The following is a 9,138-nucleotide window of genomic DNA, read 5'->3' as shown; positions in this document are numbered from 1 at the left end:
GACACTCATGAGTGTCGGACTCGCAAGGATCCCTGGCGGATGGCTTCGCTACACAAGATTTTGCCACGTTATGACAATTGTACGCGTTTTTGGACAAATTTACACCTATACGGGTTGTCTTGTTTCGTGAGTGCAAGTCGGCACGTCCAGACACGTATGTCACTAGATCACTTGTCGAGCGTCTTCCTGTTTGGATCCCTCTCGTATATCGATAGATATACACTGCACCAGAGGCGTGCTTTACACTCGACATGGGATACACTTGGAAAGGAACTGGAATTATCGTAGGGTTTGACACTTTTGACCTATTGAGGTCTTGAGACTTGGTTGAAGTCTATGGGCAATTGTGAACACCCCAAATTTTTCAAAATGTTGTAAATATCCCCTTTTTTCCCTTTTCCCCCATTCTTTGGGTAATTGAGTCAGTTTCAAACCTAAAATCCATTTTATTTCTCAAATTTTGTTGAAATTAAATTCATTTTATATATCTGACTCAATTTCGGATCCGAATCCAGATAAGATATCCAAATCTAAGCTTCATTATCCAATTTTAAATCAAATTCTCAAAATTATCAAAAAAATATATATATATATATAACTTTTGAAAAGCTCAGACAGTTCGTTTGGGATCCGTTTGGATCCATTGAATTAAATTTCCTCAAATCGAGGCTTAAAACTCGAATATTTCCCCAAAACTTGGGTCAAAACCCATTTTCTGAAGGAATTTCCTCAAAAATAGCCTTAAAAACCTTCTCTTGTAAATATCTCCCAAAAATACAAAAAAAATAGTTGAAATCCTTGTTTGTCCATAAATTTTAAGATTTTATTCCAAAAATATCAAAAAGATATATAAAATTAAGAAAAGAACAAAAAATATATATATATAAAAGAAAAAAAAAAACAAAAATCGGATTTTGAAAACCATCTTTTTAACGGAAAACCAGTTTTTTGCAAAAATCTTTAAAAGGGACCAGCTTTTGAAATTTTATATAAAAAAAATACTTTTAAACGAAAATTCGGTTTTTAGGGTTACGAAGGCGCCTCTTCTTTTCCCCTTCTTCAGAAGACTCTGGAGAGGTCCCCCATGTGCAATCGCCCAGGGATCAATGGCGTCGCCTTCCTCAACCCTTCATCGCCAACCATCTTCTCTCAGCCACTCATCCCTAACGAACTCCGATCGATTCGGCGAACCTTCTTCTTCGTCCACAATCGTCGATCATCAGGGACTTCCCCTCATTCTCCACCGTTCATCTTCAACCACCTTTCGATTCTCGAAGCCTCCACTGCTTCGTTAAGAAGGGGGCTCTCATCCATGAGGGGAGATCGTTTTTTTTTTCCCTGGGATAGCATTACATCTCCCCTTTTCCTGAAGAAATCCCTACAGCCGATCGTGCTTCACAAGCTGCCCTCCTCCAAGATCCTGAGGTTCACAGTTTTCTTCCCCAACCGGTTGGAAGAGGTAGACAGCCTTCAGCCACATTCTTCCGCAACCGGATCTTCCGTCTACTCACGGGCATCAGTATCAGATCCTAGACGGAAAATCTACGAAATCAGCAGAAAAGACCACCCAGGAGAAAGCACGAAGTTTTCCCTCTCAGAACCCCCTGCAACATAAACTCTTTGTCTCTCAAGCCAAACAAGTAAGTGCTTCTGCTTCCCCTATGTAATTTCCGATCTTTTTTTTTTTTTTTATTTGAAGCCCCTATTAGCGCACCATGGATTGGGTTGATTTGCTTATAGCAATTTCAATACACTCCCGTGCCACAACAACGGAAGGGAATCGATCCAACACCATCTCATGTTTTTCCCATTTTTTCTTTTTTCTTTTTTACATTTACTTCCATGCTTAAAGAGTATCTGATTGGGTATTATTCTTTTCCCTTTTTTTTTTATATCTCATTCACCTTATGCATTTGTTCTCTGGTGTTAATATGAAATACTTTGCATCTCAATTGGCATTTCATGATCGTTGTTCGTATTTTCTGTGTCCTTTTATGACACTTTACTTCTTTTTTTTATCACCTTCTAAATCAGTAATGCGTCTCATTGATCGATCCTTACCTGCATCACGCTGTAGCATCTTTTAGCGTTAGTCATTCTCTAGGCTTTATTTTCACTAGGTCAACGTAATTTGTTATATCATTCGTGCAACACCTACCTGACCTCATCAGAATGAATGATGGTCCCTGTTATATTCACCACTTCACGTTACATAGTCCTGTTTTGATCGTTCATATCGTATACAGAATCAGTTTTATATATGCTTTGTTATCTCTATATATGGTCACATATAAGTTACCTTCAATAGATAAAAACCCTTGAGCCGATGAATCCTATTCACACGCCTGGTCAATTTCAAAATTCTGTTAAGAATCAGCAGGAGGTTATACCCATCTGAGTTTTAAATCTGGATTGATCTCATTATGTTTCTATCAAACCTGGATTATCTGCATCGAGTTCATGTAATTAGTGTTTTCTGTGATCTAAGTTTCATTCTCTCAATTCTTGCTTTCTTTGATTTTAGTTATATCATTCTGTATACTCTAGATCATCCTCATATCTTCATTCCATTAGATGCTTCAAACTCCATTTTACGCACTATTTTTATTTTATTTTATTTTATTTTTTTATTTTACCTTTCAGGTTTATATTCTATAGTGCATATAAACCCCCTTCTTGGATTTTTGAAATTCATTGGCCTCTGTATTTTGTCTTATAATGTTATATAGTTTGTTGTTTTTGTCATCCGATCTATTAGTTTGGAATTGGGCATGATGAAGCCAATAAAACCTGGTTTGGAAGAACCACAGGAGCAAGTTCATAGGATAAGAATTATTTTCTCTTCCAAAAGTGTAAAGAATCTTGAAAAAGTTTGTGCTGACCTTGTCCGGGGTGCAAATGACAAAAGGCTTAAAGTTAAAGGACCAGTAAGGATACCTACAAAAAGTGTTGCAGATGACTACTAGAAAGTCACCATGTGGTGAAGATATTAATATTTGGGACCAGTTCGGGCTGTGAAAGGGTCATTGACCTTGCAAACTCATCAGAGATTGTAAAGTAGATTACATCAATCTCCATTGAACCTGGTGTAGAGGCTGAACTGACTATTGCAGATCCACGAGCGATCAATTTTATATATATATATATATATATATATATATATATATATATATTTTTAGATTACTATATGAATTTAGTCAGGCTTGAAGGATTTGAAGAGAGCCACTACAGGGTTTCATTTTTTTTTTCTCTGCCAGCAAACTGATCTTCCATCTGAAAATCTGAATTAGGAAATTAGAGCTGTTGATTTTTTTTTTTGTTTTCAGATTTAGTTGCATTGATCTTTTTTTGGTTTTAGACATTTATTGTCCCTTTTTTTTATTGGATTCATGTTTACTGTTCTGATATATCTGTAAACTGTTCCTGTTCTTAGTAAATTTTTGCAGCAATCATATGATCATGCTATATACAATAAGCACATGCTTTCAGGACGAAATTGTTCGCGTAATATATTGTTGACAGGATACCGTAGCAAGGTTGCTGTATGCTTGATGAAAAGGAAAACAGTTTCTTTCAAGAGTCATATTCAGCTACATCAAGAAATTTTAGGTCAAGCTTGTTGATTTGATGGACATTATGGAGGTTCCGATATGACCTATTGGTGCTGATAATCATATTATATATAGTAAAGCCATGGAAAGAATAAGATAGCTTTTCAAAATCTAAATTCAAAGCTTTTAAATTCATTCATCATTTAGGATAGAATTGCATCATATTTCAAAATTTCTTTTTCAAAAACTCCAAGTGATGTAAATATCTTCCTCAATCTATTCTTATAAAATCCAATTCATTCTTTCAAACTTTCTAAATTCTATTTTCAATCTCAAAATTCAAATTAACCTTGAGATTTCAAATTTATTTTATATTCAAAATTCAAATCAGATTTCAAAGTCCAAATTGACTTTGAAACTTCAAAATCATCTTGTATTTCAAATTCCAAATTCTATCTTAAAGTCCAATATTAACTTTGAAGGTTCACCTATATATTCAAGATTCAATTCATTTTTCCAAATCCAATTTAGAAATTCTTGATTCATCTTCTAAATTCCAGATTCAAACTCCAAATTCAAAGTCCAATTTGACTTTGAAATTCATATTCCAAATCCAAAATTCTCAAATCATATTTTAAAATTCCAAATACAAAATTCTAAATCCAACTTGGATCCAGATTTCCAAGCACAAATCCTCTCTTTTTGGATCTCAGATTCAGATCCAAAACCCATTCTAAAGATCCATGATTCAACACCCATATTGGATCTCAGGCTTCAGATCCAATTTACTTATAGGATCCAGAACCAATTTCACATCGGATCTTAGACTTTAGATCCAAATCCCCTTTAGGATCCAGAGTCCAACTCTACATTGGATCTTAGACTTCAGATCCAATTTTCCATTCTAGGATCCAGAGTCCAACTCTACATTGGATCTTAGACTTCAGATCCACATTTCCATTCTAGGATCCAGAGTCCAACTCTACATCGGATCTTAGACTTTAGATCCAAATCCCCTTTAGGATCCAGAATCCAACCCTACATTGGATCTCAGACTTCAGATCCAGTTCCATTTTAGGATCCAGAACTCAATCACATGTTGGATCTTAGACTTCAGATCCAAATCCATCTTAGGATCCAGAATCTAATTTTATCTCAGATCTCAGATCTTAAATCCATCTTTAGATCCAACTCCATTCCCAATTCTAGATTTCAAATCCAAATCCATTTTCAGACCTCATCTGAACTCCCTAAATCAATTTCTATTCTTAAATACCATTTGAGTTCCTCAATCTATTCCAAATTTCAAACTTCAGAAATCCAAATTCAATTCCCTCTCAAGTGTTCATTTCCTTTCCTAAATTCAAGATTCAAATTCAAAGTCTATTTTGACTTTGAAACTTCATTTCAAAGCTTCAAGTCATTCTTTCTCATTTATTCTTCCAATCCTGATTTACTTCAAAAACTTAGAACTCCTCTGATCTATCTCAAGTTCTAAGTTAGATTAAATCATTTTCTTCACTCCTTTACCAAGTTCATCTCCGAATACTTGGAAATTTCCAAGTCAATTTTCAAAAGGAGCATACATTTTTGCATTGCACAAGCATGATTCTTTGTGCATTTAGAGTTAGAATCAATTTTTAGATTATATTTAGGCAAAGCAAAAAGGCATAGATTCGATCCTTGGTTCAATTACCCCTGGTAAAGGCGCCAGGAACGGTCGAACCTCGTACCGACGAGCGAATCCCGTCTCTCCATATTTCCCGCAAATTTTCAAAACGGAGGCGAGTTATTTTCTAAATATTTTTTTAAATCAAGGTCAAGTGAAAACCCTTAAAAGAGTTCCTCTTCTCTTCTTCTTTCTTTTCTTTTCTCTTCTCTTTCTCTTTTCTTTCTTTTATTCTTCTCCCTTCAAAAAAGGAGGAAAATAGAGGTTGGAAAAGGAAAAGAGAAGGAAGAGAGAGAAACAGAGAATAGGAAAAAATTTGCGATGATCACAGGTTTGCCGACCGTGATGGGACTCGTCTTCGTCCGGTCAAATTTGTGCCTTTGCTTTGCTTTTATATAATCTAAGTCTTTATTCTAACATATGTCAGCTACATTTTCCATGCAAACCTTAGGAGCCTAGATTTTGTCCTAAGCTGACATCATTGCATATAGGATCCAAGTATGGTTTGGTAGGACCATATTGAGGAGATTATCCATGTTCACATTAGACTTAAGTTTTAAATACAACTCTCCTCAATTTTAGGGATTGAATGCAAAACAATGTATGCAAGTGCATGCTTCTTCTTATTTAAATCTATCTCTTTAAGACTTGCATTAGAGCCTTCTGATTTTTGCATGTTGATCATATTTTGAAAACAACCTTACCTATTTGTCCCGGTCTTCACGTTGCTGGGCTGTCTCACTAAACCATAGTTCGGGAGAGAGCCTCACAACTGAACCACTTATTTGGGTTCGCGCCCCCCTACCACGTACCTAAGGGCCATAGTCTGAGGTATATCGGTAGGTGCTCAAGGATGTTGGGAAGCCCTTACCTTAGAACCGGAGAAATATCTTATATGCCACGTACTTCGAGCTTCGGCTTGAGTATATCGGCATACCTTGGTTGGAATCAGATGATCTGAACCATAGAGTTAGGATTAAGGTCCTACAAGCTATTTCAAATATTGCATATAGAGTCAGACCTTAGGGAGTGCTGTGTGCGCATCTTTATTTGTGCAGCTATGATTATGCGATGTTTTCCTTGTGTTCTTCTATATCGACCTCTTTTAAAACTCTGGGTGTACTCTTTAAAACTTCCTCTATTTTCAAAAACTCCAGGTGCATATTTTTCCCTTTGCCTATATTTCTTTTTTCCCTTTTGTATGCCAAAAATTTTTCTTAAAAACCCTGGAAAGTCTTTTTCAAATCTCCTGTTCTTTCCAAAATTTCCAGGATTAATGTTTGTTCCCTTCTTTCATCGAAAAGTCTATCTGTAAGTCCTGCATTCTATCTGACTCTTTCTTCCTTCTTGCCTCAGTATCGCTCCGATGGCATCCGAATCTCTTGATGCTATTTTTCCTTGGGATCATGTCTTCTATCAAATAAGGGATGGAACCCCAGATCATCGGGTCATTCAGTCTCGTACCTTCTTCCCTCGGTGGTACTATTCTTGGTTCACCGCCTTCTCGCGTATGTTCCCAGACCATTTGGATGATTGTGGATTGGAGATGGCCTCGGCAGTTGGCAAGCGAACCATCAACGGTAGTCTAATTCAAGCTATGGCAGAACGATGGAATCCGCGTACCTGCACGTTTTGGTTTCCGTGGGGAGAAATGACTATGTTAATAGACGAGTTCAATGATATCATGGGATTGCCAGAACCAGCTGGTCAGCCAGATGATCCATACAAGCAGCAATTCTTGATCAATGTCAAAGGGGTAGATGTTCGAGAAGCATTGGCCAGAGCCACAGGGAGCAGATCCTAGCCTCTCACAGAGATCAGCGGAAATCAGTTCATCGACCTATTCGAACTCTACAACAAATATGGGGCCTACGAAGAAGTCGGTACTTTATCTCGAGCAGCGTAAGAAAGAATCCAGCATGCCATGGTCCTATGCACATTGGGGCTGGCATTCTTTCAGGATGGTCAGAATTTCATCGATATCAGAGTCGCCCAACTTTTTTGAAGATGGGGAAGCAAGCAGACCCGTCAGCTTTCAGTCTCCATGGCAGCTCTAGCTTTTCTCTACAGAGGTTTGGCTCAATTTGCCCTCGGAGAGACCATTCTGGTAGAAGGGTGCACGTACGCCTTGCAGTCATGGTTCCTGCGGCATGTACCGTCAAAAGCTAGTTCTTTCAGATTCAGCAACAAGCAGCCAAAGTCAGCCATTCAATGCCGAGCTTTGATCGAGAAACTGTATCAGGAGGAAATCATTTGGGACTTCTTCGACAGAAGAGAGACCGTTCCTCGCTACACCTATGCTCGTGACAAGCGTTACAAACTGCTCGGTCCGTTCTTCTGCGTAGACTATCAGCCAGAGAGATGTCTCAGACAGTTTTTGCAGCGGCAGGTTCGTGCCAACACTTGCTTCCCGACAGGCCGCATGCCAGAGTTCGATCTACGGTCAGATCAGTGGTCTGGAGCATACCACGTCGCCAAATACACTTGGGACTCCTTTATTCCTTTGTCTATATTTCCTGGTCTTAATGTATCATCAGAGTATCGAGAATGGTGGCAAACTGTCTGCCCACTTTCTTTTTGTATTTAAATTTTGTCAATCAATGAAAATGCAAGCTTTTATTTTTGTGGCCAAATCTTATTTTATTTTCATATAGTTACGGATTCATCCCCAGTGATGAGACCCATTCTGTCTTTTCTTCTATCCCTCGTCATAATAGACGACCTCGCCTAGGTCATAAGGCACATTTTGTCACCATAAAAGGGTGATGCGATCATTGCAAAAATTTGTCAATTCCTTCTCTCATGTCTTTTCCTAAAAGAAATCATATTTCCAAAAATTTCCTCCAAACCCTAATCATTCTTTTCACCTTACCAGGAAATCACTAGCATTGGCAAAATGGTTGTAACAAGGGCAGGAAAAGAAACAGTTCCTCAACACAGCGACAGTGAGGCCGGAGGGATGGATTCCCCCAAATCAGTCAGGGGACAGAATCAGAATCCAGCAGATGACATAGATCCAGCCATGTATAATCTGTTTAAAAGAATGATGACCAAAATGATGGCTGAGCAGGCCGAGGCCAGTCAGAAAGAAGCTGTTCCAAAAAGCAAGCCAAAGAAGAAGGCTGTAAAAAAACCAGTCCGAATTGTTAGAAAGCAAGTACAGCCCGACACCACTTCTGAAGAAACGGAATCAGTTGAGGAATCAGAAGAGGAAGAGCAGCTTGTTTATCAGAATCCTCCACCGCAGTTTGCAAAGACCACTACAGAGCCCGAATCAATCAATAAGCCCGTTCCGGTTAATGACCCAATGCAGGAGCAGATGAAAGAAATGAATAGGGCCATCAAGGATATTCAGGCTAAAAGCAAGGGCAAGCAGACCTACTCCGGTGAAGATTTTTACCATGGTCTGGACGGGGATGACAATCTAGAGAATCTCCCTCGAAAGTTCATTAAATTCGATGGAACTAGCAACCCCAAGGCTCATTTGGCCACCTTTTCTGCCGAATGCGGCCGTTTCAGGAAAGATAATCAGGCTCTATTCATATACTTTCCTCGCAGCTTAGAAGGGGTAGCGGCCAGGTGGTATGCAGACCACATTAATCCTATCAAACTAAGAGAGTTCGATAAAGTTGTGAATTTATTCATAGAACGCTTCATGTTCAATGTTGAAGCCTCATCAACCCTCAATCATCTGTACAATTTAAAACAAATGGAGAATGAGAAAGCCAGTGAATTCATCCACAGGTGGAGAAGCACTTGTAACAGAATGAAGGTTCCCATCCCGGAGGAGCACGCCCTACAGATTATTCTGAATAATTTCGCTCAGCCTTTGAGGAACCTCATTTCCACTTCGCCTGCCAAGTCATTCATCAAATTGATTGAGAGAGCCGAGTGGCTCAAGACCGGCCTGGACAATGG

General features: G+C 38.5%; 1 pseudogene; it reads left to right on the top strand.

The window, feature by feature from the left end:
- Positions 1–2,774: 2,774 nt before the first annotated feature.
- LOC149829954 (small ribosomal subunit protein uS10z/uS10x pseudogene) lies at positions 2,775–3,332 on the top strand (annotated as a pseudogene).
- The last annotated feature ends 5,806 nt before the right edge of the window (positions 3,333–9,138 follow it).

The sequence above is a fragment of the Nuphar pumila genome, chromosome 8, assembly GCF_984573655.1.
Source record: "Nuphar pumila chromosome 8, dmNupPumi1.hap1.1, whole genome shotgun sequence".
NCBI lineage: Eukaryota > Viridiplantae > Streptophyta > Magnoliopsida > Nymphaeales > Nymphaeaceae > Nuphar > Nuphar pumila.
The sequence above is the reverse complement of the archived record's forward strand: the minus strand, read 5'-3'. Positions and strand labels throughout refer to the sequence as shown.